Genomic DNA, 26,969 nt, shown 5'->3' on the forward strand with positions numbered 1-26,969 from the left:
TGTTCTGCTGTCTCTGGGCCCCTGTGTGCTCCCCTGCCCCCCCCCCCTACTGTGCTCCCTCCCCTCTCCTGCCGGCTGCTACAGGGGACGTTTTTACAATAGAGAGCCAGGAAGGGGGTCAGTAAATATGTAATTTACCAGCTCCTTCCTTTTCTGAATGGACAGAGTCATAGTCAGTGACATTGTAAAAAAATAAAATAAAATGATAAAAAATAATACAATTAAAATACCAAAAAATAAAAACTACTGACACCAGTGGGTGAACTTCCAGGATTGCAAAGGTCACACTTAAGACTGGGCCCTGGCATTCCACCACTGTGGGGAGGCCCCAAGATGGCAGGAAGGGGGCCCACTGCAGAACTTGTAAAAAGGGCCCCGCAATAAAAGTAAAGGGCCCCAGGATCAGTGGGAAGAGCCCCACGCTTGAAGGTAAGGGCCCAGTGGTCCGAGGGGCCCTTCAAGGTTTCTTGCACCGGGGCCCTGAAGGTTCTAGTTATGCCTCTGGTGCTGCCATCTAGTACTCTTAGCAGAAAGCTGATCCTAGGCAGCCCTGTTACTTCAGCAGTTGCATTGTCTGTTATATACTGTTTTGTGTTTACTACATACCTTTTACAATTCTACTCTGTTGGCATTTTCAATTTATTCTGCATTCATCCAGTAGACTTCAAGTTACCAATTGTCTGATTATTTGTCTGATGCCTCAAGAATTTCATAGTATATTGCAGCCAAGAGCATAATTACAGATCATATGGCCCCATGGTCAATGTGGCCTTCTGCTACCCCTCTCTGCGGCACCTGCCCATGGCAACTTTAACATGACTGTCACTGATCTTGAAGTATTCCCCTCCCCCAGCCAGCATTGGTGTTTGTGAGAATAACAGCCACAGGCCAGCATTGCAGTGAGAGTCTGATAAAAAAATAACCCCCCCCCCCCAGTTAGTATTGGTGTTCATGTGATAAGAACATCGCAGCCGGCATTGGTGTCAGTGTGATAAGAACACCCCACTCCCAGCTAGCATTGGGGTCAGTGGCAAGGGAGGACAGTACCTCTGGTCTGTGCTTACCAGAAAACTCCAATTTTCTCACAAGTGCTCCTGTCGGCTCTAACTAATCAGGCCACCAAAATTTTAATTTGGAACTCTGGGTAAAATCAAAAATGCCATATACTACAATCTGTCAATAGCATTAAAACAGCAGTCTGCTTTCTTTTTTTTTTTTCCTCCCGTAACCATATTATTGCCTGTTGATCCTGCCAGTAAATCTTTTTTTTCCCCATATCCTCTCTAACAGGCCAAGCTGTCCGACAACTGCTACAGAGCCATTTACAAAGGTTCGTCAAAACGTTTCTGCACTTTTTAAAATCAAGTTATATACAGTGCCTTAAAAAGTATTCATACCTCTTGAAATGTTCCACATTTTGTCATGTTACAACCAAAAAACATAAATGTATTTTATTGGGATTTTATGTGATTATGGAATTTGAAATAAGTTTGAAATAATTTTTTTTTTTTTTTACAGAATTCTGAGTTTGAAAGTCAGAATTCTGAGATCCCGTGTCCATTCACACTACCGCGACTTGTCAGGCGACTTGTCAGCCGGACAAGTCACGGTCTGTCGCAGTCCATGCAGTGCTACAGGCCCCGTTCTAATAGGAGCAACACAAGTCGCTCCGACTTAGAAAAAGGGTCCTGTACTACTTCGGGGCGACCTCGGAGCGACTTGCATAGACATTTATTATATGAAGTCCGTGCAAGCTGCGCCCAAGTCGCGGTGCACGGGACTTCACAGGTCGCCCCTGAAGTCGGAGCGACCTAGTGTGAACCGGCACTTAAAGTCAGAATTCTGACTTTGCAAGTCAGAATTCTGTGATTATATGGAAGAGCCTTGGGGCCATCATAAAAAAAAACTTTCAAAGATTTCTGAGTTTGAAAATTTTTTTTTTTTTTCTACAGAATTCTGAGTTTGAAAGTCAGAATTCTGAGATTAAAAGTCAGAATTCTGAAATTACAAGTTTGAACCATGCTAAAATGTATTAAACACAATTCTGAGTTTCAAAGTCATAATTCTGAGATTAAAAGTCAGAATTCTGAGTTTGAAAGTATGGACTGGGTAATGTGTTAGTATCTATACTGGTATGGACTGGGTAATGTGTTAGGAAGGAAATTATGCCACATCGTTTGATGGAAATGAAAATTATCACCCTACAGAGGGCTGAATTCAAAGCCTCCCCCCCCCCCCCCCCCAAAATCAAAGTGAAAAAATGATGCAGCAACGAGTCCATTTTGCAGAAAATCTATTGTATCAACTCAAAATGGTCCTCAGTAGTTTGTATGGCCCCCACGTACTTGTATGCATGCCTGACAACATCAGGGCATCCTCCTAAAGAGAGGACGAATGATGTCCTGGGGTATTTCCTCCCAGATCTAGACCGGGGCATCACTGAGCTCCTGAACAGACTGAGGTGAAACCTGCTGGCATCGGATGGACCGAAACATAATGTCCCAGAGGTGTTCTATTGGATTTAGGTCAGGCGAGCGTGGGGGCCATTCAATGGTATCAATTCCTTCATCCTCCGGGAACTGGCTGCATACTCTCGCCACATGAGGCCGGGCACTAGGAGGAACCCAGGATCCACTGCACCAGTGTAGGGTCTGACAATGGGTCCAAGGTATTCATCCCGATATCTAATGGCAGTCAGGGTGCCATTGTCTAGCCTGTAGTGGTCTGTGCGTCCCTCCATGGATTTGCCTCCCCAGACCATCACTGACCCACCACCAAACCGGTCATACTGAAAGATGTTACAGGCAGCATAACGTTCTCCACGGCTTTTCCAGACCCTTTCACATCTGTCACATGTGCTCAGGGTGAACCTGCTCTCATCTGTGAGAAGCACAGGGCACCAGTGTTGGACCTGCCAATTCTGGTGTTCAATGGCAAATGCCAATCGAGCTCCACGGTGCCGGGCAGTGAGCACAGGGCCCACTAGAGAACATTGGGCCCTCAGGCCACCCTCATGAAGTCTGTTTCTGATTGTTTGATCAGAGACATTCACACCAGTGGTCTGCTGGAGGTCATTTTGTAGGGCTCTGGCAGTGCTCATCCTGTTTCTCCGTGCGCAAAGGAGCAGATACCGGTCCTGCTGATGGGTTAAGGACCTTCTACTGCCCTGTCCAGCTCTCCTAGAGTAACTGCCTGTCTCCTGGAATCTCCTCTGGCAATGGCACGTATTGATGTGCCATCCAGCAGGAGTTGGACTGCCTGTGCAACCTCTATAGGGTTCAGGTATCTTCTCATGCTACCAGTAGTGACACTGACACCAGCCAAATGCAAAACCAGTGAAAAACAGTCAGAAAAGACGAGTAGGGTAAAAAAATATCAGTGGCCTCCATCTGTAAAACCATTTTTGTTTTGGAGGTTGTCTCATGGTTGCCCATCTAGTGCACCTATTGTTAATTTAATGAACACCAAAGCAATTGAAACTGATTAACCACTTCCAGACTGCCCGCCGCAGTTTATGTCGGTATTTTGACGTTATATTCAGATGTTATGGCAGCAGATAGTTGCCATAACCCTGGTATTTTCTTACAGGGCGGGTGGTCCTCTTTCACATAAAAGTGGTCCCAGCAGCAGAATCGCCATGGGATCACTTTTATGGGCGGCGGGAGAAGTGTCCCCCTCCCATTACTTCCCGGTCGTTTTCCCCCGGAGCCGTCGGTAGTGGGGAAAATGATCCAATCCGTCCATGTCCCAGGCAGGAAGACAAGTGAGGGCAAGATGGCCCTCACTCAACTCTATGGCCTTGGAGGATCGGAGCGACGTCATACATCGCTTCTTCCCAATGACCTTAGAGGGCCATGCTGAAAAAAATTATATATTTTTTTTGTTTTTGCATTTAAGTGTAGATGTGAGGTCTTTTTGACCCCAGATCTCACATTAAAGAGGTCCTGTTCTGCTTATTTCTATTACACGGGATGTTTACATTTCTTGTAATAGGAATAAAAGTGATCAAAAAAAAAAATGTCCAAAATTGACAGTGTAAAAATAAAAAAATAAAAGGTAAAATTAATAAGGAAAAAAAAAAATGTAATGCGCCCCAGAAGCGAACACATACGCAAGTTGCGTCCACATATGTAAACGGTATTCAAACAACACATGTGAGGCATCGCTGCGATCATTAGAGCGAGAGAACGAATTCTAGCCCTAGACCTCCTCTGTAACTTTAAACTGGTAACCTGTAGAAATTTTTAAAACGTCGCCTATGGAGATATTGAAGTACCAATGTTTGTCGCCATTCCACAAGCATGCGCAATTTTAAAGCATGACATGTTGGGTATCTATTTACTCGGCCCAACATTATCTTTCACACAAAAAATTGGGCTAACTTTACTGTTTTCTTATTTTTTAATTAAAAAAAGTGTATTTTTTGCGTTTATAAGATCCCTGCGCAAATACGGTGTGACAAAGTATTGCAATGATCTCCATTTTATTCTCTAGGGTCTCTGTTAAAAAAAAAAAAAATATATATATATACAGTATAGATAGATAGATAGATAGACAGATAGACAGACAGACAGACAGACAGACAGACAGACAGACAGACAGACAGACAGATAGATAGATAGATAGATAGATAGATAGATAGATAGATAGATAGATAGATAGATAGATAGATAGATAGATAGAGATATATGTGTAATGTTTGGGGGTTCTAAGTAATTTTCCAGCAAAAAATACAGATTTTGTAAACAACATGTGTCAGAAATAGGCCTGGCCCTTAAGTGGTTAACAACCCCCTCTGCTACTTACCTGACTATATAAATATCCCAGGAGTTTAACTGACCTGATGCTATACTCTGATTAAAAAGTCTTCCTTTAATTTTCTTGAGCAGTGTGTTTATATATATATATATATATATATATATATATATATATATATATATATATATCTACAGTATATCTATATCTATATGTAGCACCCTCCTAGGTAGATGCTAGGAAAAAGCATATATGTGGCCCTGTCTGCTTATCAGGGGGGCCTGATCAGTTAATCTGTTACATGCTTCCAGGTGTGGTCTGTTGAGTCTGGGAAGTCTCCCCACTGTATCCAGTGAGGGACCTTGTTGGACGGTGGAGGAAACCTGGCCAATAGCACATCAGGGTTTATGACTGTCCCAGTTGGCGGTGATTGCCGCAGTGCACCCTGGGATTGGAAATAAATCCCGGGGGAGCATGGGACAGAGTGTCTTTTGGCGGAAGCATCAGTCCCAGGAGGAGGTGACGGCTGTCAAGTGTTAAGGTGGTCCAGGCAGTTGGCCTAGGGACCGGAGGTTGAGCTGGGCTGCAAGGGATCCAGAGTTGCTGACCGAGTGGAGCTGCTGGGCAGAGATCTTCTGGAAAAACAGTGGCGTGAGTACTCAAGATCTGCCCAGGGGTCTGCCTATGAGAGGGGACCACTCCAGAGAGGTCAAGGGGGATCCAGGAGTCAGCTAACTGGGAGTGTACAGTAAAGGGGGTGCCAAGCATTAAAGCCCTGAAGTTTGGGGATTAAAGGGGGCGCCAGAAAGGACCCTGAAGTGTTCAGCAATACAGTTTGCTCTAAAGTCAGCTACCTCAGGAAGGAGTACCTTGGGGAACTCAAAGGGACTTTTTCCACAGTCAGAGGTGAAGTTCTAGTAAACGGCCTAGCCGTGACCAGCATCAGTCAGCGTTAACCAGCGTCAGTCAGCGTTAACCAGCGTCAAGCAGCATTTTTCAGTGTCCCTACCTAATTGTGCATAGTTAGTTTTTGGAGTATCCCACTTCTCCCATTTTTATTTATGGATTGTCTTCAAATTTGGTAATTTCTTTTGCAGGTGTGCACTATTCTTTTTTAATATAAATGTCTTTTGGTTCATAGCTGCACCAGCTTTAGAAATACATGGGTATGCTCCCCCAAATTTTTTGCAAGTTCTCAAATAAACCCTAAAAACTAAGAAACTGAACTGGTTCTTGTCTGAGGTGCTCACACTTGAAAAACATGTCTAAAGGTACTGTTGTTGCTAATGGTAACCCAGGGGGACCCACACTCAGCAGCTCCCTTGGGAGTAGTGCTACATTTATAATTTATATATATTAAATAAAGGGAAATAACAGTTTATTAACCGCTTGCCGACTGCACATATACTGTGGCAGGCTGGTGAATTGACGTATGGGTATGTTGGTTCATGGGAGCAGTGCTGGGGGGGGGGGGGGGGGGGGGGCGAGCGCGCACCACCGGCGGCACGCTCCCGCCCCCACTAGGCAACGGGGATGCCGATCCACAGGACCGGCAGCACCGATTGCCACTGGGCACCCACGATCGCTCCCCGCTGAGAGAGAAGGGCGGTCAGCTGTTGTAAACACAGCTGAACGTTGTTCTCTCTGGAATGATCACAGAGCTCCTGTGATCCTTCTACTCAGGATCACAAGTATGTGATCATTTCACAAGCCACGCCCCCCCCCACAGTTAGTAAACACTCCCCTAGGCTCACACTTAACCCTTTGATCGCCCCTGGGTTAACCCCCTTCCCTGCCAGTGTCATTATTACAGTAACAGTGCATATTTTTAGCACTGATTACTGTAGTAATGTCACTGGTACCCCCAAAAGTGTAAAAAATGGCAGTTAGGGGTCCGATCTGTCCGCCGCAATGTCAAAGTCCCGCTAAAAAATCGCAGATCGCCGCCATTACTAGTAAAAAAATAAATAAATGATGTGAATGTACAATGTATATGTAAAGCGCTGCGTAAATTGACAGCGCTATATAAGTACCTGAAAGAAAGAAAGAAATTAATAAAAAATAACGTAAATCTTTCCCCTAGTTTTTAGACGCGATAACTTTTGTGTAAACCAATCAAAATACACTTATTGCGATTTTTGTTTTTTTGCAAAAAAATATGTAGAAGAATACAAATTGGCCTAAAAGAATGAAAAACTTTGATTTTTTAAATTTTTTTTGGGGAATGTTATATAACAGAATGTGAAAAATTATTATTTTATTTTTTTTTTTCAGAATTGTTGCTCTTTTTTTATTTATAGCGCAAAAAATAACAATTGCACAGGTGATCAAATACCACCAAAAGAAAGCTCAATTTGTGGTTTAAAAAAAAGACATTACAGTAAACCCCCGCTCCATCGCGGTTCAGTTTTTGCGGTCCCGGTATATTGCGGTTTCTTTAGTAATGTTATATTTTACTATATAAATCATTAAAGATGAAATATTTTTGTGTTTTTCATAGCTCTTGCTATGTCTCTAAGTATCTTTTATGTGTATAAATGAGTTTCTATTGTTTTAAAAGTGTGTTTAAAGACCTTAAAATGCTTTTACACGTACAGTGACAGTAAAAAAATCATGCCTACAATGCATTTTAATAGGGTTTTTCTATTTTGCGGATTTTCACTTTTCACAGCTGGGTCCGGAACGTAACCCCCGCAATGGAGGGGGGTTTACTGTAATTTTATTTGGGTACAATGTCGCACAATCGCACAATTGTCTGTTAAAATAACGCAGTGGCGAATCGCAAAAAATGGCCTGGTCATTAAGGGGGCAAATCCTTCCGGTCCAGAAGTGGTTGAAGATGGGGAAACTCTATACCAGTGCTATGAATACTTACTGAAAGAAGTTGTTCTGTATCACTAAGCCTTCAGAAGAGGAGGGCCCCTAATGGGTTTTTTTTTATGAGGTTTCTTCACACGGATGTTTGGAGGCTGAACTGCCGCCTCCATATATCTCTTTCATGCAGAAGAGGCTGTTGTACATTCCAGCAGATGCCTGTACAATAACGGTCGTCTTCCAGGAATGTGACAGCCCATAGAGGCAAGTGTAGGCATAAGAGAACTGGCAACCGTCCAGTAGGATGGTCACATCAACCCAAGAGCCACAGCCAACATCAAGCTGGCTCTTTACTGTCCCACGTGCATTAAAAATGACATATGATTATTATTTGTGCTGCCAATGAGATAGAAGTGACACCACTGCTGAACAAATCCAACTTCTCACCCTGCTCAGTTACCCAACAACCGCCACAGGAAACCCAACAAGTGTCAAAACAGCAAATCCGGAAGTGTAAAGGAGAAGAGCTCAGTATTTAAAAAGAGTTTCTGAAATGGGCTACACACATAGGCAAAATGTAACAGATAAAAAAAAAAAATGACACAGATATAGCCAGAAGCAACACAACGGAAGTCAACTTCAGAGGTAGAATAAAAACGTACAAGGGCACTAAATACTTGTGACATCATAACAAGAACTGGATATCTAAAATGTTACTGGAAATGTAATTAGCCATCAGCTGGCAAGAAAATGTTTGCCAGTTAGTATCTTTTATATTTCCAGCTCATCTGCCACATAATAAAAAGTTAACAACCTGTGTCTGAGAAACTATGGAAGTTTTTCGGAAACTTTGTTCACAGCGTTCAAACCAAACTTAGACAAAAGATGAGTTAACCGGTTGCCGACTGCCGCAAGTACATATACTGCGGCGGTCAGCCCCGGCCAGGCAAAGTGACGTACCGGTACGCAACTAGCCTGTCACTAGCTTGTGAGCCAATAGCGGGCACGCGCCCCCCCCCGGCTCGTTCCCTAACAAGTCAGTGCGTGTGACCGGCGGACCCGGGGATCGTTCGCCGTGAAGGGAGAAAGGCAGGCGGCTAATGTAAACAAAGCCGCCTGTCATTCTCCCCTGTGTAAAAATGGAGATCACACGGTTCTACTATGTAGGACCGTTGATCTCTGTTCTTACACAAGTAGCCATGTCCAATCACAGTTAGAAACATGCCCCTAGGGGCACACTTAACCCCTCCTTCCCCAATAAAGTTAACCCCTTCCCTGCCAGTGTCATTTTTACAGTAACAGTGCATATTTATAGCACTGATTACTGTAGTAATGTCACTGGTACCCCCAAAAGTGTCAAAAATGTCAGTCAAGGGTCCGATCTGTCCGCCGCAATGTCGCAGTCCCGCAAAAAAAAAAAATCGCAGATCGCCGCCATTACTCGTTAAAAAAAAAAACAACAAAAATGACAAAAATCTTTCCTTTAGTTAGTAAACGCAATAACTTTTGCGCAAACCAATCAAAATACGCTTTTTGTGATTTTTTTTTTACCAAACATATGTAGCAGAAAACAAATTGGCCAAAAATGTAAAAAAATTTAGATTTTTAAATTTTTTGGGGGGGGAATTTCATATAAAAAAAAATTGAAAAATATTGTTATTTTTGCAAAATTGTCGCTCTTTTTTTGATTATAGCGCATGATCAAAAAAATCGCACAGGTGATCAAATACTACCAAAAGAAAGCTCTATTTGTGGGGGAAAAAGGACATCAAATTTGTTTAGGTACAGCGTTGCACGACCGCGCAATTGTCCGTTAAAGTCACGCAGTGCCGAATCGCAAAATACCCCCTGGTCAGGAATGGGGTAAAATCTTCCGGGGCTTAAGTGGTTTTAAAAGGAGATAAAATGCAAAATAAGCATAGACAGATGTTTTGTTGGGTCAAATGTTCACAACTGTAGGTACAAGTGCGGAACGTGCTCTACAATTGGCAAGGATTAGCCAAAGATGTCTTACTTTAGGTGGCCAATTGTATTAAGGACCCCTAAATAGCTGATGGCATTAGTATTTAAGGGCCGATGCTGAAAAATACAATGTGGGAGTATAGGGAAAAGCTTACCTAATGAGCCTGAGATGGACATTGTTCCGTGAAGACTATGTCCTGATTTAGTCAAATCAGTCTTAAAGCTAGTAAAATTGGAAGTTTGGTGGTTAAGCCCAGTCCTAAGGGAGGCAATTCCAACACGTGAGCCCAGTCTTGACCAATGCAAGTTTAAGAGGTGAGGCCAGTCCTGAGGTAAACCCAGTTGAGAGGGAGTCAAGCACTTGAATCAAGAATCCAAGTGTTTGATGGACAGGTCAAAACCTATGACAATTAGTCTTTACAGCAAGTGGGTCGAGTACTAAAGGTTGGTAAATTGTTTTCTATTCCGAGGCCCTTGGTAGACTAATCCTGTTCTACTTCCACTCACAAGGGAGTCTTGCTTCTTCTCCCAGTCCTGAAGGAGCTTAGTCTTGGTTCTTCGCCTAGACTTGAGTGAGCTTAGTCTTGGTTTTTCTTCTCTTTCCTGAAGGAGCTTAGTCTTGGTTCTTCTCCTAGACTTGAGTGAGCTTAGTCTTGGTTTTTCTCTCAGTCCTGAAGGAGCTTATTCTTGGTTCTTCTCCTAGACTTGAGTGAGCTTAGTCTTGGTTTTTCTCTCAGTCCTGAGGGAGCTTAGTCTTGGTTCTTCTCCTAGACTTGAGTGAGCTTAGTCTTGCTTTTTCTCCCAGTCCTGAGGGAGCTTAGTCTTAATTTTTCTCCCAGTCCTGAAGGAGCTTAGTCTTGGTTTTTCTCCCAGTCCCGAGGGAGCTTAGTCTTGGTTTTTCTCCCAGTCCCGAGGGAGCTTAGTCTTATTCCTCTCCCAGTCCTAAGGGAGTGTAGTGTTACAGTACTCCAAGTCCTGAGGGAGCTTAGTCTTGCCTGCTCCTGGTCCAGCAAGAGTTAATCTTATGTTCTACCCCAGGTCCTGGGGGAGAGGAGTTCTAATCTACTCCCAGCTCTGTGGGAGTTGAGCTCTGTTCTGCTTCCAACCGTTTGGGAGGTAAGTTCTAATCCACACCCAGTCTTGTGAGAGGTAAGTCCTGTTCCCCTCCCACTATTGAGGTAGATAGGTATGGCTCCACCTGCAGACTTGTGGAAGGTTTTACTCTACCTCCCAGACTTATAGGAGTTAATCTCCGTCCTGAAGAAAGTTCTGCTCTACAGTAGGTACACCCAGGCCTCTGAGGGGTAGGTTCAGTACTAGTGCAGGTGATTCCAGGAGTTGGTTTAGCCCACAGATGTTACTCTGATGCTGAACTCCTTCCTCTCTTACTCTGAGCTGAGCTCTTCCAGGCAGGATGTTTTGCTCAGACACGCTAAAGAAGCTGGGTCATTCTGAGAAACTTGAATACTAACAGTCAGACAGAGAGAAGGAGGAGGAGGAAGCTTTTCTGTGATGACAGATTAACATCGCTTGCATCTCAGGAAGGGAAGTATTTTTAGAGCAGATTACAAGCTGTATTAATAGTCGAGTCATTGCACTGTGCCGCTGGTATAACTCACGTCACACACCTGTTTAACATAGGAGTCACCAGATTCATATGCCACAACATTCAGCTACATTGTCAACGTGACTTTTTCCTGAGTCAGGAAAGCTGTATCTCCTGCCAGGAGTGTGAATAGGACAACATAAAGATCAGGAAGCATGGTGGCGAGCATAGGACCAAAGGGGTGGGGGGCAAAGGACAAAATAGAGGGCAGGAATCCTAAATGGAGGGCACAGGACAAGATTGAGGGCATGTGGCAAAGTTTAGTGTATGGGACAGCAAGGGGAACCCAAGACAAGACAGATACTATTGATCAAGATAAGGAGCACAGATGTCAGGACTTGAATCACCTGCTGGTGGCACTGTGGTTCCCAGAGCTGAAGGGTGCCGTTCTGGTGGCCACCAGTGGGTGTCTCCAAGCAGCCAGCAGATCCTAGTAATTAGGCTTAACCTGTTGCTGACTGCTTGGAGAGACCTGCTGCTGGTCCTCAGTGTCTACAGGCTGGCTTCCTTCCCCACCTTCTGCCCAGGAGGGCAAGGCCCCTCAACATGGGACTCTTCCAGCAAGCTGGACCCCAGAACACTACCCTACACCTCCCAATGGTCCCTGATTTTGAAGGACTGTCCCTGATTTAGAACTCCATTTTCCCGTTTGCCCACATTTTGTTCCGTTGCCAGTATCTGGATCACCTGCTGGTGACACTGTGGTTCCCAGAGCTAAAGGGCGCCGTTCTGGTGGCCACCAGTGGGTGTCTCCCAGCAGCCAGCAGATCCTACTGATTACGCTCAACCTGTTGCTGACTGCTTGGAGAGACCCGCTGCTGGCCACCAGAATGGTGCCCTTCAGCTCTGGGAACCACAGTGCCACCAGCAGGTGATCCAGATACTGACAACAGAACAAAATGGGGGCAAACGGGAAAATGGTGTTATGGGGAAAAAAGGACAAGAGGCATAGCTCCCAACTGTCCCAGATTTTGAGGGACTGTCCCTGATTTGGAACAAAGTCCCTCTGTCCTCCTCATTTGTCCCTCGTTTTTGTGTAATCTATATAGTTGTATATAAAATTCACTTTTTTCTTTAAAATAGTGTTTCCCAGTGCTAAACCTTTCATCCAATTTCTAAATTGCTGCATTTGTACATTTCAAAGGCCAATATAAAGGGATAGTAGTGGTAAAAAAAAATACTTTGATATTTTTTTCATACAATTCTCCTTTAAAGGGGGTGTATATTGATGAGGAAAATGGAAGCAGCCATTTTATTTATCAAATATTTATTTATGATTATGAAACATGGATTTATAATTCGGCAGATATATTGGACGTATATATTGTGAGAAGTCCTATTGTATAACAGCTGTTGTATTCAAAAGCCATTTACAGCTCCAGCTGTTAAGATTGCAATCTCGACCCTTGAAGACCCGTTTAGCCAACAAGCTTTGGAAGTGACACGTCTATGTTAAAATGACCATCCGCATATCAAAGGATGTTACCAAAGACTCACATGTGACTTTACAGAAAACTAGATAGCTAGGTTCCACCCACTCTAGAATGTATAAATTGTATTAGAAACCCTAGCCAGATAGAGCAATGATTATTAAGCCAACAGAATGTAATGTGATTGACTTGCTCTCCAAACATGTCTTCCTATCTACATGTTTGTCTAAATAAATATAATTTTCAATCTGGCTTCAACAGTCAAAATGTTACTGAAACCCGTGAGTTTTGAGGTTACCCTTACAGTCCTATGCCCAGGGCTTTTTTTCAGCAGGAACACGGGGGAACGCAGTTCCGGCACCTCCAGGACTGAATGTATGCAATGGCAAGGGGTGCTGGAGGTTTGCTGCAGGGTCTGTTGATGCTGGTTGCTGGGGATCTAATGTCACTGGAGGGAATCTATTAATTCAGGGGGGTCTGTTGCTGGGGAGATCTGTTGTTGCTGGCAGGGGATCTATTGTTGCTAAGGGGGGTCAGTCATTTCTGGGAGGGATCTACTGTTGAGGAAGAGGTCTATTGTTGCTGGCTGCTGGAAGATCTGTTGTTGCTTCCAGGGGTCTATTGTTGCTGAGGAAGGGGTTGGTATTTTCTTGTAGGTGGTCCATTGTTGCTGAGGGGGATCTATTCTTCCAGAGGGTCTGCTGATGCTGGCTGCGAGAAGATCTGTTGTTGCTGCTAGGGAGGGGGGTGTTTTGTTGTGAGTGGTCCATTGTTGCTGGCTGCAGGGGATCTATTCTACTGCTTTTCTTGTTATCATTAACAAGCTCAATACAAATTAGTTAGTACCACAAATATTACTGTATTACCTAAAAGGGGTGGTCTTCGGAGGTGGGTAATGGGTGGAACCAAGAAACAGTGCTTGGAGGTGGGTAGGGGTGGAGACAAGGGGTGACTTGAAAAACGGGAGTTCCTGCACCTATTCTCTGTGAAAAAAAGCCCTGCCTATGCCTACATACTTTTGCTAATAGGTGTCCCTCATTCCCATCCCAAAAAATTGGGAGGTATACAAGAGGGCATAATACAAACTTTTAAAAATAATTGGAAACCACACAAATAGTACGCCAATAAAATAAATCTGCAATCACAAAAAAAGATATCCCTTCTAATACCAAAAAAAAAATATCACATGTATTGCGCTGAAGTGCAAAAACGTTATCCATCATATACAGATATCCTTTAAATTTTACAGAGTACAAATAGTGAATAAAATGAGATATAACAATGTGTGAAATATTAGTGTCCATACAAAAATATATTAAAAGTCCCAAAACCAAAAGAAAGTCCCCTTTAAATGTGCATCAAATCAAATCCTTCGTTATTCCAAAATTGTGCCAACATAATCCACCAACACCAAGAATAGTAAAGGTGCAGGCTTAACAGACCACAGTGACCCCCCCCCCCCCCCCTATTCAGGGTGGTCAACAAAGGCTCAAATATTATGCATCAGCATCAATGGCACCTCTCCTCATAGGTCGCAGGGTGGACATCAGGACTCAATGCCAAATGGACTCCTCCAAATCTCTGATAGCTCAAATTTATTTAGGAATCAATATATACGCTCCTTATAGTGTAATATGGTAAAAAAATATTGGAAGGTATGGTCTAATAAGCGCTAATACCAAAGTGAAAAAAGCTGCCAGCACAACATAACTGATAAACAGGTTATAAAAAAGCAAAGGGAAAAACTAAGTGCGGCGCTAATAACGTGTACATAATATACAACAGATGATTATAAATAAAATGAATAAATAAATCAAATATTCAAATAAAGTCCAATAATAAGGGTAGACTAAAATAAAGTCCCAAAAAAGTGATGCATCTTGTCGGTGAACATAATCAAAGTACCATGGAAGTAGTTTTCAGCTCATGCGACGGTAAGGAGAGGGATGGAAATCTCTCAATGCCAGGTAACATAAAAGCCAAAAAGAGGAGTGCACATAGCGTAATATTGCTAAAAACTAAGGAATTGCACTTATAAAATTCGCACGGTAACAGGCAATATAGTAAATTGAGGTTCTTCTGCGAATTTACTATATTGCCTGTTACCATGCGAATTTTGTAAGTGCAATTCCTTTTATTTCATTAAAAGTTTTTAGCAATATTACGCTATGTGCACTCCTCTTTTTGGCTTTTATGTTACCTGGCATTGAGAGATTTCTATCCCTCTCCTTACCGTCGCATGAGCTGAAAACTACTTCCATGGTATATTCGTAGGAGGAATCAGGATCATCTTGTAAAGCTTAGTAGGTCTGCTTGCTATATGGCAATTTAGACCCACTCTACCAGGGGCGGACTGGCAACTTTCGGCCCAGGGGGCAAGTACAAACCAGAGGCCCATGGTGCAGCGATTCTGCCCACTCCCTCTTCTCCCGGCCTCCTCCTGACCCCCATTCCAGGCTGAAGCCCTGCTCCAGGTACTCACTACTCACCGGCTAAATCCGGGTTCCCGACCTGGCCAGCAGGGGGCGGTTGGGGGGAGCTGGGACAGCATGGTTGGGGCTGAGGGAGCGTCTCCAGTGGGGCATGGAACCGGGTTCTGCTCAAACACAGTTTACACTATCCATGTTGGGGGAGGGGGGAGGCCTGCGCTCTGTCCTTGTCTTTAACCGGCACTCAGTAGGTCAGCGGCAGTGATTTAGAACTTCTGTTCACCACAAAACTTTAGGCATGTCTGTTGCAGAAGCGGTGCAGCCATATTATGGGGTAGCAGAGTGGCCCAGGGGGCAATTGCCCCCCTGCCCCCGGCCCAGTCCTCCCCTGCACTCTACCTGGTGAGAGTCCATTTTATTTGTTCACTTGGTGTTGGGATTCACCCTCTTCACATTTGGATATGATTATGTTCACCGACAAGATGCATCACTTTTTTGGGACTTTATTTTAGTCTACCCTTATTATTGGACTTTATTTGAATATTTGATTTATTTATTCATTTTATTTATAATCATCTGTTGTATATTATGTACACTTTATTAGCGCCGCACTTCATTTTTCCCTTTGGTAAAAAAATATGTTTATTCATTTAAAATTACACTTACATCAGCAAACAAACAATGTGCATTGTAAAAGAAATAACTCAGGCCGGCAGTTGGATAGTAATTCCCATTAACTTCTGGTAGACGATGATGTCACTAGGAAGCCCAGAGCAGAGCCTCCTAATGACATCATCACGTACCTGTTTTGGGAGTTTTAATATATTTTCAAGTCATTAGGTGTGTGCTGGATTAAGTTTCTGCACTTAAGCACAACACATGTGATTTACATAGGACAAACTTGAGTGGGCCAAGATAAGTTGGTTACCAGAAGGATAAGATGAAAAGCACAGGAAAAGATGGTATGTACAGAACAAAGCAGAGCAGTGAAAAAAATGAGGACTATGAGACAAAATGGAAAAGCATAGGATAAAGTGGAGTGTATGGAACAGTTTGGGAAGCATGAGACAAGACGAATGCTATTGAACAAGATGGAGAGCAGGAGGACAATATAGGGGACTATGGGATAAGATGGGAGGCACTGGACAAGAAAATGGGCACAGGACAAAAAGAAAGCTATGGAGTGAGCAGAACAACATAGGGGGCACAGGGGAAAATGGGGGTTATAAAACAAGAATGGAGGGCATAGGACAAACAGGTGGGCACAACATAAGATGTAAGACCAGAAGGACACGATGGATGGAATAGGAAAAGATGGACAGTGCAGAACAAAAACAGAGCACAGAACAATGAGATCGAAAATCAGAGGATAAAGTGGAGTTCATGGAACAGGATGAAAAGCATAAGACAAGATGGACGCTATAGGGCAAGATGAAGAGCTTCGGGACAAAGAAGGAGCCTATGGATTAGATGGGAAGTACTGGACAAGATGAAGGACACAGGATAAAAAAGGAAGCAATGAAGAGCACAGAACAAGATGGGGGTACAGGAAAAAATGGGGGGCATAGGACACATTGGCAGGGACATGATAAGATGGAGGCCACACGGATGGATGGAAAGCACAGGAAAATATGGAAAGCACTGAACAAAATGGGGACTATTAGACAAGATGAGAAAGGACTGGACAAGAGGTGGATGCGTCAGAGACGGGAATAGAGGCCCTCCTGTCTCAGCGCCGGACACCTGATGGACCCTTACTTCCTTGTGGGTTCTACTCCAAGAAGCTTTCTCCGGCTGAATGCAATTACGAGATTGAAGACAGAGGGCTCTTGGCCATTATCCTGGCTCTCAAAGAGTGGAGACACTTGCTTGAAGGTTCTGTGGTTCCAGTTCTCATTCTCACCGATCATAAGAATCTGACGTATCTCTTGGAGGCCAAGAGGCTCACATCCCGTCAGGCCAGATGGGCCTTATTCTTGTCTCGTTTTAACTATGCGGTAAGAATGTTAAGGCTGATGCCTTGTCTCGCCAGTATTCTGAGTTGTCCAGGGAGGACTCCCTGCCGACACCGGTCATACGTTCAGATCATATCCTGGCTGCCATCAGCACCAACTTAACCTCTCCTCTTGGAAAGCAGATCTTGGCTGTCCAACCTGATGCTTCCACAGAGAGACCTGCTGGCAAATGTTTTGTACCTGAGGGGTTGCGCATCAGACTGTTGCACACGTGCCACAATTCCATGACTGCCGGTCATCCTAGTAAGAACCAGATGTCCTGGACTATTTCCCATCAGTTCTGGTGGCCATCTCTTCGCACTGATGTTGCTGCGCATATGGCTACTTGTTCGGTCTGTGCTCAGAACAAATCTACTCTGGACCGTCCCTTGGGCCTACTGCATCACATTCCCAATGTGGAGCTTCCCTAGTCTCACATGGCCATGGATTTTATTGTAGAACTTCCCACGTCCTAAGGTTACATGGTTATCCTCATGGTACTGTCAGGGTACCAGGAAACCAGACCACATGGGGATGCAGGTAAAATAAAGCAGTTTATTGGAGCAAACAACAATAAACGCACAGCAAGAGTGAGAGCAGGAACAAGCCGGAGTCAAGTCAAGAAGCGGGTAGTCAACAGGAGGGCAAGGTAAGACCTTGACACAACTAAGATGAAGGCCAGGGGGACACGAAAGGTTAGAGAGTAAAGGACAAAACGGGGCACAGAATAAAATGGGGGCTATTAGACAAGATGGGGAGCACAGGATAAAGTGGAGTTTATAAAACAGGACGGGAAGCACAGGAGAAGATGGACGCTATGGGGATAGATGGAGAGTAGAGGACAAAAAGGAGGCTATGGAATATGATGGGAAGCACTGGATAAAATGAAGAGCACAGGACAAAAATGGAGACTGTGGGAAAATATAACAAAAGGGGTTAAAAAAGGAGAACAAGTGCGGAAATGAGCAACACATACATAATGCAAAGTCAGGAAAACAGTAAGTGAAATACAAGAAACAAAGTGAAGAACAAGACTACGGCTCAAGGACAAGATGGGGGTGAAAATACAAGATGGCGAGCACTGGACCATGCAGAACTATGTGGGTCATGAAGGACAACATGGGGAGCAGAGGGCATTTGACCGTTCTTCTAGATGCAACACCCACCACTTAACACACGTAAGAGAGAATTGGAGCGTACATCGCAGCAAGTATGAACTGTGCCCATAGGGCAACTAGGATGGTAAGCCACTGGCCAACCTACTCTCAAGTGGAAGGGAACAGACCAACCTGTACAGCGGACAAACTCTAGTGATATCTAGACGGGAGGGTTGTATACACATCACTTAAGAGAGAATTTGAGCGTACATCGCAGCAAGTATGAACTGTGCCCATAGGGCAACTTGGATGGTAAGCCACTGGGCAACCTACTATCAAGTGGAAGGGAACAGACCAACCTGTACAGCGGACAAACTCTAGTGATATCTAGATGGGAGGGTTGTATACACATCACTTAAGAGAGAATTCGAGCGTACATCGCAGCAAGTATGAACTGTGCCCATAGGGCAACTAGGATGGTAAGCCACTGGGCAACCTACTCTCAAGTGGAAGGGAACAGACCGGCCTGTACAGCGTACAAACTCTAGTGATATCTAGACGGGAGGGTTGTATACACATCACTTAAGAGAGAATTAGAGCGTACATCGCAGCAAGTATGAACTGTGCCCATAGGGCAACTAGGATGGTAAGCCACTGGGCAACCTACTCTCAAGTGGAAGGGAACAGACCGGCCTGTACAGCGTACAAACTCTAGTGATATCTAGACGGGAGGGTTGTATACACATCACTTAAGAGAGAATTAGAGCGTACATCGCAGCAAGTATGAACTGTGCCCATAGGGCAACTAGGATGGTAAGCCACTGGGCAACCTACTCTCAAGTGGAAGGGAACAGACCAGCCTGTACAGCGGACAAACTCTAGTGACATCTAGACGGGAGGGTTGTATACACATCACCTAAGAGAGAATTTGAGCGTACATCGCAGCAAGTATGAACTGTGCCCATAGGGCAACTAGGATGGTAAGCCACTGGGCAACTTACTCTCGAGTGGAAGGGAACAGACCAGCCTGTACAGCGGACAAACTCTAGTGATATCTAGACGGGAGGGTTGAATACACATCACTTACTAACTAGCTGCAGAAGTTGAGAATTTGTGAGTCAACGTTGCATAATTTGACCACACAAGAATACAGGTGCCAAGAAGAGCATGGGTTAGTCCTGCGGCAAAACCACAGAACTGACAGCTGGTTAGTGCAAGCTATGGAACATTTGAAAGTGCAATATCCTGCAGCAAAACAATTAGCATTTACTACTACACCACCAAAAAAAAAAGTGATGACTACAGCAATTTTTCCAAAATCAACTTAATTTGCACCACACTTGATGCCTTCTGCTTCTCCTTCAGGACGGATCAGTCTATCGCTATCCATGCTTCATCCCAGTACTTGTTACTATCCTACCACCTCTGCTGCAAGCCAGTTCCAGGCATCAACTACTGCACAATAGCACCCTGCAGTATGGATTCTCTTTTCTGAAGTTTGACGACTCCTTAACCTTACGGCACAGAATTCAATATTTTAACCTTACACTTGACCTTGCCTTTGTGGAAAGGAGAGGCAGCCAAGTCCGGGGAGCCGTCCCACGCCCTGCACCATGGAAGTGCCAGGTATATACACAATCACGCAGCATCAATTATACAAGGCAAGGCAGGGATTGCAGGCAAACATGCAAAGAGGTAAAAGTCACTTTACCTTATAGCTGGGGATACAGGTGACAACCTTAAGAGCTCTGTAGGTCCTGGAGTGATGGACGGTCCTGCAAAAGTCAGAAGATCCAGTTACCCTCAAGCTTGCTGTTCCGATTCCGACAGGAAACTCCTCGCTGGGATCAGATTTCAGCCGCTGTGCTGGAAAATAAATGTTTTGTCATTTATCTGGCTGGCAGCACTTTGCGTAGTCCTTGGACCGGTGTCAAGGTGCTCCCTAATAAGGCAGCTTACAGGAGTGGAGAGGAGTGGAGGACCAGCCCTGGGTGTACACTGCACTCTGCCTATCATTAATCCAGCGGGGAACGCGGAGGATATTAAGGCGCAGAAGTCTCCGGCACTTCCTGAACGTTGCTCTACAAACCACTAACATGCTTTTTGTTGTTCTGGTTTACGTTTAAAGGGACAACGTTCTATTTTTTAATTTTTTTCCTCACCTGTAAAGCTGACTGTGCAACTCTACACCGGATCGTATCTGAAGGACAATAGCTGCCAGGCAAAACATTAAGGCTGGCCATACATTATACAATTTTCTTGTACAATTTTCCTTTAGAGTCAGTTCACACCACATGCAGTCCAGTGCGTTTTTTTTTTTCCTGCATCAAAAGCACATGGATAGTAGGTTATATGGTTTGCAATGACATAGCTCACACCAGTGCAGTAATGCCCCGTACACACTCAACGATTGTTGGCCGTGAATTTTCGGCCAACGTCCGATCGGCCGATTGTCGGCTTGTTAGTATGATGCTTCCGACAACCGACTGCGACTTTTCGGCCGAACAAAATCTGGTGTGCATGCTATAAAATTTTTGTTGGCCGTCAACACAACGGCCGATTGTTCGTCAGTCAGTACAGATTTCGGCAGACAAAAATCTGATGAGCAAGACTGGGCATGCTCAGAGAAGAAAAAACACACGGAAAGTAGACCAGAACATGACATCACTTCTGAAGTTGGTTTTTGTTGGCCGATAAAATTCGCGTGCAGTCTAGAGCACATTTCAACCAACACAACAACACTGGACAAAAGACGGCCGATCGGTCGGCCAACAATCGTTGCGCGTGTACGAGGCTTAAGTTCCAGAAAAAAAAAGTAGAACGTGCTGCAATTTTTCTGCACTGGACTGTACTGCAACGCAGTAAAACGCCCTGGTACACGCATGTCCTAAGGTTTAGGGCCAGTTCACACTGTAGAAACGCAGTCTGGCTGCGTTCCAGGTGCTTTTCTGCATGCGCATTTTTTATGCATTCCAGCGCATTTTTGGTGCGGTTTTGATGCGATACAGTGCACCCCCCCCCTCTTTTTTCCTAACTTTAAATAAGGACCTGTGTGGTCCAGCATGTTTTTTTTTGCATTTAGGTGTGTTCCAGTGCGTTTTTTATGCGTTTAACCTAGGGTTTTTTTTTTGCAGAAACTCAACCACGAACCCCCAAAACCAAATCCCCCCCCCCCCCCACACACACACCCTCCAAACTGCATTAAATAGTGGGTGTGGTCAAATTTCACAAACATTGGAAGGGGCATTAAATACTATAAGTGCATTACGTACAGAGTGCTATAGTTCAGGGGTGTGCTGCATACAGAGTGCAGAGTTCAGGGGTGTGCTAAATACATAGTGCAGAGTTCAGGGGTGTGCTGCATACAGAGTGCAGAGTTCAGGGGTGTGCTACATGCAGAGTTTGGGATGTGCTAAATACATAGTGCAGAGTTAAGGGGTGTGCTGCATACAGAGTGCATAGTTGAGGGGCGTGCTACATGCAGAGTTCGGGGCGCGCTACATTCATAGTGCAGATTTCAGGGGTGTGCTGCAAACAGAGAGCAGAGTTGAGGGGCATGCTACATGCAGAGTTCGGGGTGCGCTACATACATAGTGCAGATTTCAGGGGTGTGCTGCATACAGAGAGCAGAGTTGAGGGGCATGCTACATGCAGAGTTCGGGGTGCGCTACATTCATAGTGCAGATTTCAGGGGTGCGCAGCCTACAGAGTTCAGAGTTGAGGGGCGTGCTACGTGCAGGGTTCGGGGTGTGCTACATACATAGAAATTCCTTTATTTTGCAGAAATGTCTGCTTACTTCCTGCTTTGGCAGTGAAGGGAAGTCTCCGCAATGGGACACAGATAGCAAAAAAAAAAAAAAATCTGGCAGGGGATATAACCCCCCCCCTTACTCTATCCAAAATGAAAAAAAAATGTTTTACTTATACTTCTACTTAAAAAGTGTTACTGAACCCAGGAGCCTGCAGTCACTATATCTGCTCTCCCCAGGAGCCTGCAGTCACTATATCTGCTCTCCCCAGGAGCTTGCAGTCACTATATCTGCTCTCCCCAGGAGCCTGCAGTCACTATATCAGGCAGTGGCGGCTGGTGCTCAAAATTTTTGGGGGGCGCAAAAAGAAAAATGTAATAGGTATTGCTTCGCGGCAAAAAACACGGTAAAAAAATTGCATGAATTTGAGGTCATGGTACAGGCATGGCACAGGTGATGGTATAGGCATGGCACATGTGATGGTATAGGCATGGCACAGGTGATGGCAAAGGGCATGGCACAGGTGATGGCACAGGTGATGGCATAGGCATGGCACAGGTGATGGCACAGGTGATGGCATAGGCATGGCACAGGTGATGGCATAGGCATGGCACAGGTGATGGCATGGCACAGGTGATGGCATAGGCATGGCACAGGTGATGGCATAGGCATGGCACAGGTGATGGCACAGGTGATGGCATAGGCATGGCACAGGTGATGGCATAGGCATGGCACAGGTGATGGCACAGGTGAGGGCACAGGTCGGCTTCAATCACTTACCTTCTGACGGCGGCGGGATGGCGGGATTCCGGGAACCGAGACGAGCAGCGCCGTGGACGTCCTCCTCTTCAGTCTTCTGTCTTCCGGTCCGGGTGGCGGGAAGGAGATCAGGCGGTGACGGTGCGTGACTGACGCACGCACCGGCACCGCCCCCATTGCGAGTCAGCGATGTCCTGGATGATGATTGGTCCAGGCTGGAGACTGGACCAATCACAGCCAGGATATCACGAAGGTGGGGGTGGCTAAGCGCTTTTTCTTGCACCCAGGTTACGCCCCCAGAAGGCAGCCAATCGACGCCTCTTCTGGGTCGTAAACCCCCCCCCCCCCATAGCCACCAGGCCCAGCGCATAGGCCTGCGAGCACGATTTTTTTTTTCAAAACTTTATTTGTTCTTTTTGTCATTTTTTTTTTTCTTTTTTCTATTTTTTTTTCTTTTTTTTAGGGGGGGCGGCGCTCTGGCGCCCCCTATGCACGGGCCGCCACTGATATCGGGTCTCCCAAGGAGCCTGCAGTCACTATATCTGGTCTCCCCAGGAGCCTGCAGTCACTATATCTGGTCTCCCCAGGAGCCTGCAGTCACTATATCTGCTCTCCCCAGGAGCCTGCAGTCACTATATCTGCTCTCCCCAGGAGCCTGCAGTCACTATATCTGGTCTCCCCAGGAGCCTGCAGTCACTATATCTGCTCTCCCCAGGAGCCTGCAGTCACTATATCTGCTCTCCCCAGGAGCCTGCAGTCACTATATCTGGTCTCCCACAGTACAAAAAACATGGAAATGCAATTATTTTAGTAAATATAAACTGCTAAATACCTTTCTCATCAGCAGTATATAGCAGTCTTGTGACTTCTATCAGTGTCTGCTTAAAGCTTGTAGGAGGAGTTTTCATTCTCCTCGGATTGTCCTATGAGGATACAGGACCCCTGACCCTCTGTCTAGACAGTGCTGATTGGCCTTGTGCTGATCACATGTACTCTCCCAAGAAAATAAAAACTTTCTAGCAATACACACCTAACTGAGCATGTGCAGAGTGCCTCCAAGGCTCTGTACGATCAGGAGATGGATTGGGGACTGTGGAAGAAAGGGAGGATCAGATAAGACAGGATCAAACTGCCTTTTTATACAATGCAGGGGATAAAACCCCTTACGTTCCACAGTGAGTATAACAAGCATGCTTTACTGCATGTAGACACTGATTGTACTGTTGTGGGGTTAGTAAAACTTTAAGGTGTAAGGGTTATAAGCAGACATCATTGAAAAAGTCAGTAAACGCAAATGTAGTTCACAATGAGGGTAGCTAACATCAAAACGTATTCTAACCTTCTCCACACTTTTTTCTTCCTGTCTGGTACAGATTATTCTTAGTTTCATCCATCCAAAGAATGCTTTTCCAGAACTGGTCTGGCTTTTTTAGACGTTTTTTTTTGGCAAAGTCTAATCTGGCTTTTCTATTCTTCAGGCCTATGAATGGTTTGCACCTTGTGGTGAACCCTCTGTTTTTACTCTCGTAAAGTCTTCTTCTAATTGTAGACTCTTACAATGATACGCCCACCTGCTGGAGAGTGTCCTTCACTTGTCTGGATGTTGTGGATGGGTTTTTCTTTACCATAGAGAGGACCCTGTGATCATCCAACACTGCTGTCTTCCATTGATGTTCAGATGTCAAGGCCTTTTGATGTTGCTGAGCTCACCAGTGCGTTCTTCTTTCCTCAGAATGTACCAAACTGTTGATTTGGCCACTTTTAATGTTGCTGCAATCTCTCTGATTGATTTTAGTTTTTTGAAGCCTTACAATGGCCTGTTTTACTTGCATGGACAGCTCATTTGAACGCATGATGAAGGTTCACAGTAGAAGCATAACTAGAACCTTCAGGGCCCTGGTGCAAGAAACCATGAAGGGCCCCCCAAACACCTGGCCGGGGCCCTTCCCTTCAAGCCTGGAGCTCTTCTCACTGATCCTGGGGCCCTTTACTCTTGTTGCGAGACCCTTTATTACAGTCCCGCAGCGGGACCCTTTCACAAGTTCTGCAGTGGGCCCGCTTCCTGCCATCTTGGGGACTCCCCACGGTGGTGGAATGCCAGGGCCCGGTTGCAAGTGTGACCTTTGCGATCCTGGAAGTACCCCCACTGGTGTCAGTAAATTTTCATTTTTGGTATTTTAATTGTATTATTTTTTATCATTTTATTTTTTGTCTTTTTACAATGTGACTGACTATGACTCTGTCCATCCAGAAAATGAAGGAGCTGGTAAATTACATATTTACTGACCCCTTCCTGGTTCTCTATTGTGACACATCCCCTGCACACAGGAGAGGGGAGGGAGCACAGTGAGGGGGATGGGAGGGCAGCACAGTGTGGGGGGGGACCAAGGGAGCACAGAGGGGCCCAGAGACAGCAGAACACAAGTGAACTAGATAGGAGGAGTGGCGGGGGCAGCATACAGAGGAACCAATCTCCTCCATTTTCCTCCTGCAGCTACAGCCCTTGTGCGGGAGTCGGGCCAGGGGAGGAGCGGCGGTGATCACCGCCGCTCTTCCCTGATCGTCGGGGATCGAGTGTGGAGATCCGCCCGCTTGTGTAAACAGAGCGGGCGGATCTCCTAAGTGACAGACAGTGACAGATTGCAGGGTTCAGCATGGCTGAACCTGCAATCTGTCCCTGTATCACTCAGTCACCTCCCCCCAACCACGTTAGTAAGCACCAGGGATACATTAACCCCTCCCTCTCCAATAAAATTAACCCCTTCCCTGCCAGTGTCATTTTTACAGTAACAGTGCATATTTATAGCACTGATTACTGTAGAAATGTCACTGGTACCCCCAAAAGTGTCAAAAATGTCAGTCAAGGGTCCGATCTGTCGGCCGCAATGTCGCAGTCCCGCAAAGAAATCGCAAATCGCCGCCATTACTCGTTAAATAAAAAAAAAAAAACACCAAAAATGACTTTTGCGCAAACCAATCAAAATACGCTTATTGTGATTTTTTTTACCAAACATAGGTAGCAGAAAACAAATTGGCCAAAAATTAAAAAAAATTTTGATTTTTACATTTTTTGGGGGGGAATTTCATATAAAAAAATGTGAAAAATATTGTTATTTTTGAAAAAATGTCGCTCTTTTTTTGATTATAGCGCATGATCAAAAAATCGCACAGGTGATCAAATACCACCAAAAGAAAGCTCTGTTTGTGGGAAAAAAATGACGTAAATTTTGTTTGAGTACGGCGTTGCACGACCGCGCAATTGTCAGTTAAAGTCGCACAGTGCCGAATCGCAAAAAGTGGCCTGGACTTAAGACAGCAAAATCCTCCGGTGGTAAAGTGGTTAATGGATAGTGTGTTGAGTTAGTTTAGTGCAGTCAGTGTAGTGAACAGGTTATAGCTCACTTTTAAAATGTATAGATATGTTGTAGTCCTGGGTCCCCTCTTGGTGCTCCCCAAGTTTTGTGTCCCTGTCACTTATAGTTTGTGAGCAGTGCCATGCCAAGCTGACCAAGATTTCCCATAGATGCCAATGAGCACTGAAAGCTGAAAATTGGTCTAGGCAGGAAGGGGGTGAAAGTGCCCTGTATTTAGGTGCTTAAGGGGAACCCTATGACAGAATTAAAAATAAAATGGCATGGGGTCCCCCCCCAAATCTTTACCAGGCCCTTTGGGTCTGGTACAGATTTTAAGGGGAACTCTACGCCAAAATTTAAAAAAAAACGGTGTGGGGTCCCCCCCCCCAAATCCATACCAGACCCTTATCTGAGCATTCAGCATGGCAGGCCAGGATAGGGGGGGACAAGCGAGTCCCCCCCCCCCCGAACCATACCAGGCCGCTTGCCCTCAACATGGGGAGGGTGCTTTGGGGTGCCCCCCAAAGAATCTTGTCCCCATGTTAATGGGGGCAAGGGCCTCTTCCTGACAACCATGGGCTGTGGTTGTGAGGGTCTGCGGGTGGGGGGCTTATCGGAATCTGAAAGCCCCCTTTAACAAGGGGGCCCCCAGATCCTGCCCCCCCCCATGTGAATGGGTATCGGGTACATCGTACCCCTACCCATTCACCAAAAAAATTTAAAAAAGGAAAAACAACATAAGACAGATTTTGACAAGTCCTTTATTAAAAAGCAAATCCACCCCAGGCACGATATTTAAAGGAATTTTTCGTTTTTATTGTTTCACTTTAAGCATTATTAAAATCACTGCTTCTGTAAAAATTATTATTTAAAACATTTTTTTTTGCATTGATTCATGCTCCCAAGGGCAGTACCCGGGTCCACATACACTTTTTATGCCAATAGCTTGCATATAAGCCTTTAAAATAAGTACTTTTGATTTTCCATGTTCGTGTCCCATAGACTTTAATAGAGTTTGCAT

General features: G+C 45.0%; 1 protein-coding gene across 2 annotated transcripts in view; it reads right to left on the bottom strand.

The window, feature by feature from the left end:
* AMPD3 (adenosine monophosphate deaminase 3) overlaps positions 1-20,150 on the bottom strand; it is a 124,060-nt gene extending 103,910 nt beyond the window's left edge. Inside the window, exons 1-2 of one of the 2 annotated variants that reach the window (XM_082270866.1) lie at positions 20,047-20,150; positions 19,799-19,953 (exon numbers count right to left, since the gene is read on the bottom strand). The gene's annotated coding sequence lies outside the window, so the exon portion shown is untranslated. Of the gene's footprint in view, positions 1-19,798 lie in introns of both variants that reach the window. The other variant, XM_082270865.1, reaches the window with a different exon arrangement.
* Between the last annotated feature and the right edge of the window lie 6,819 nt (positions 20,151-26,969).

Source organism: Pelophylax lessonae, assembly GCF_965119305.1.
Source record: "Pelophylax lessonae genome assembly, chromosome: 10".
Taxonomy (NCBI): Eukaryota; Metazoa; Chordata; class Amphibia; order Anura; family Ranidae; genus Pelophylax; species Pelophylax lessonae.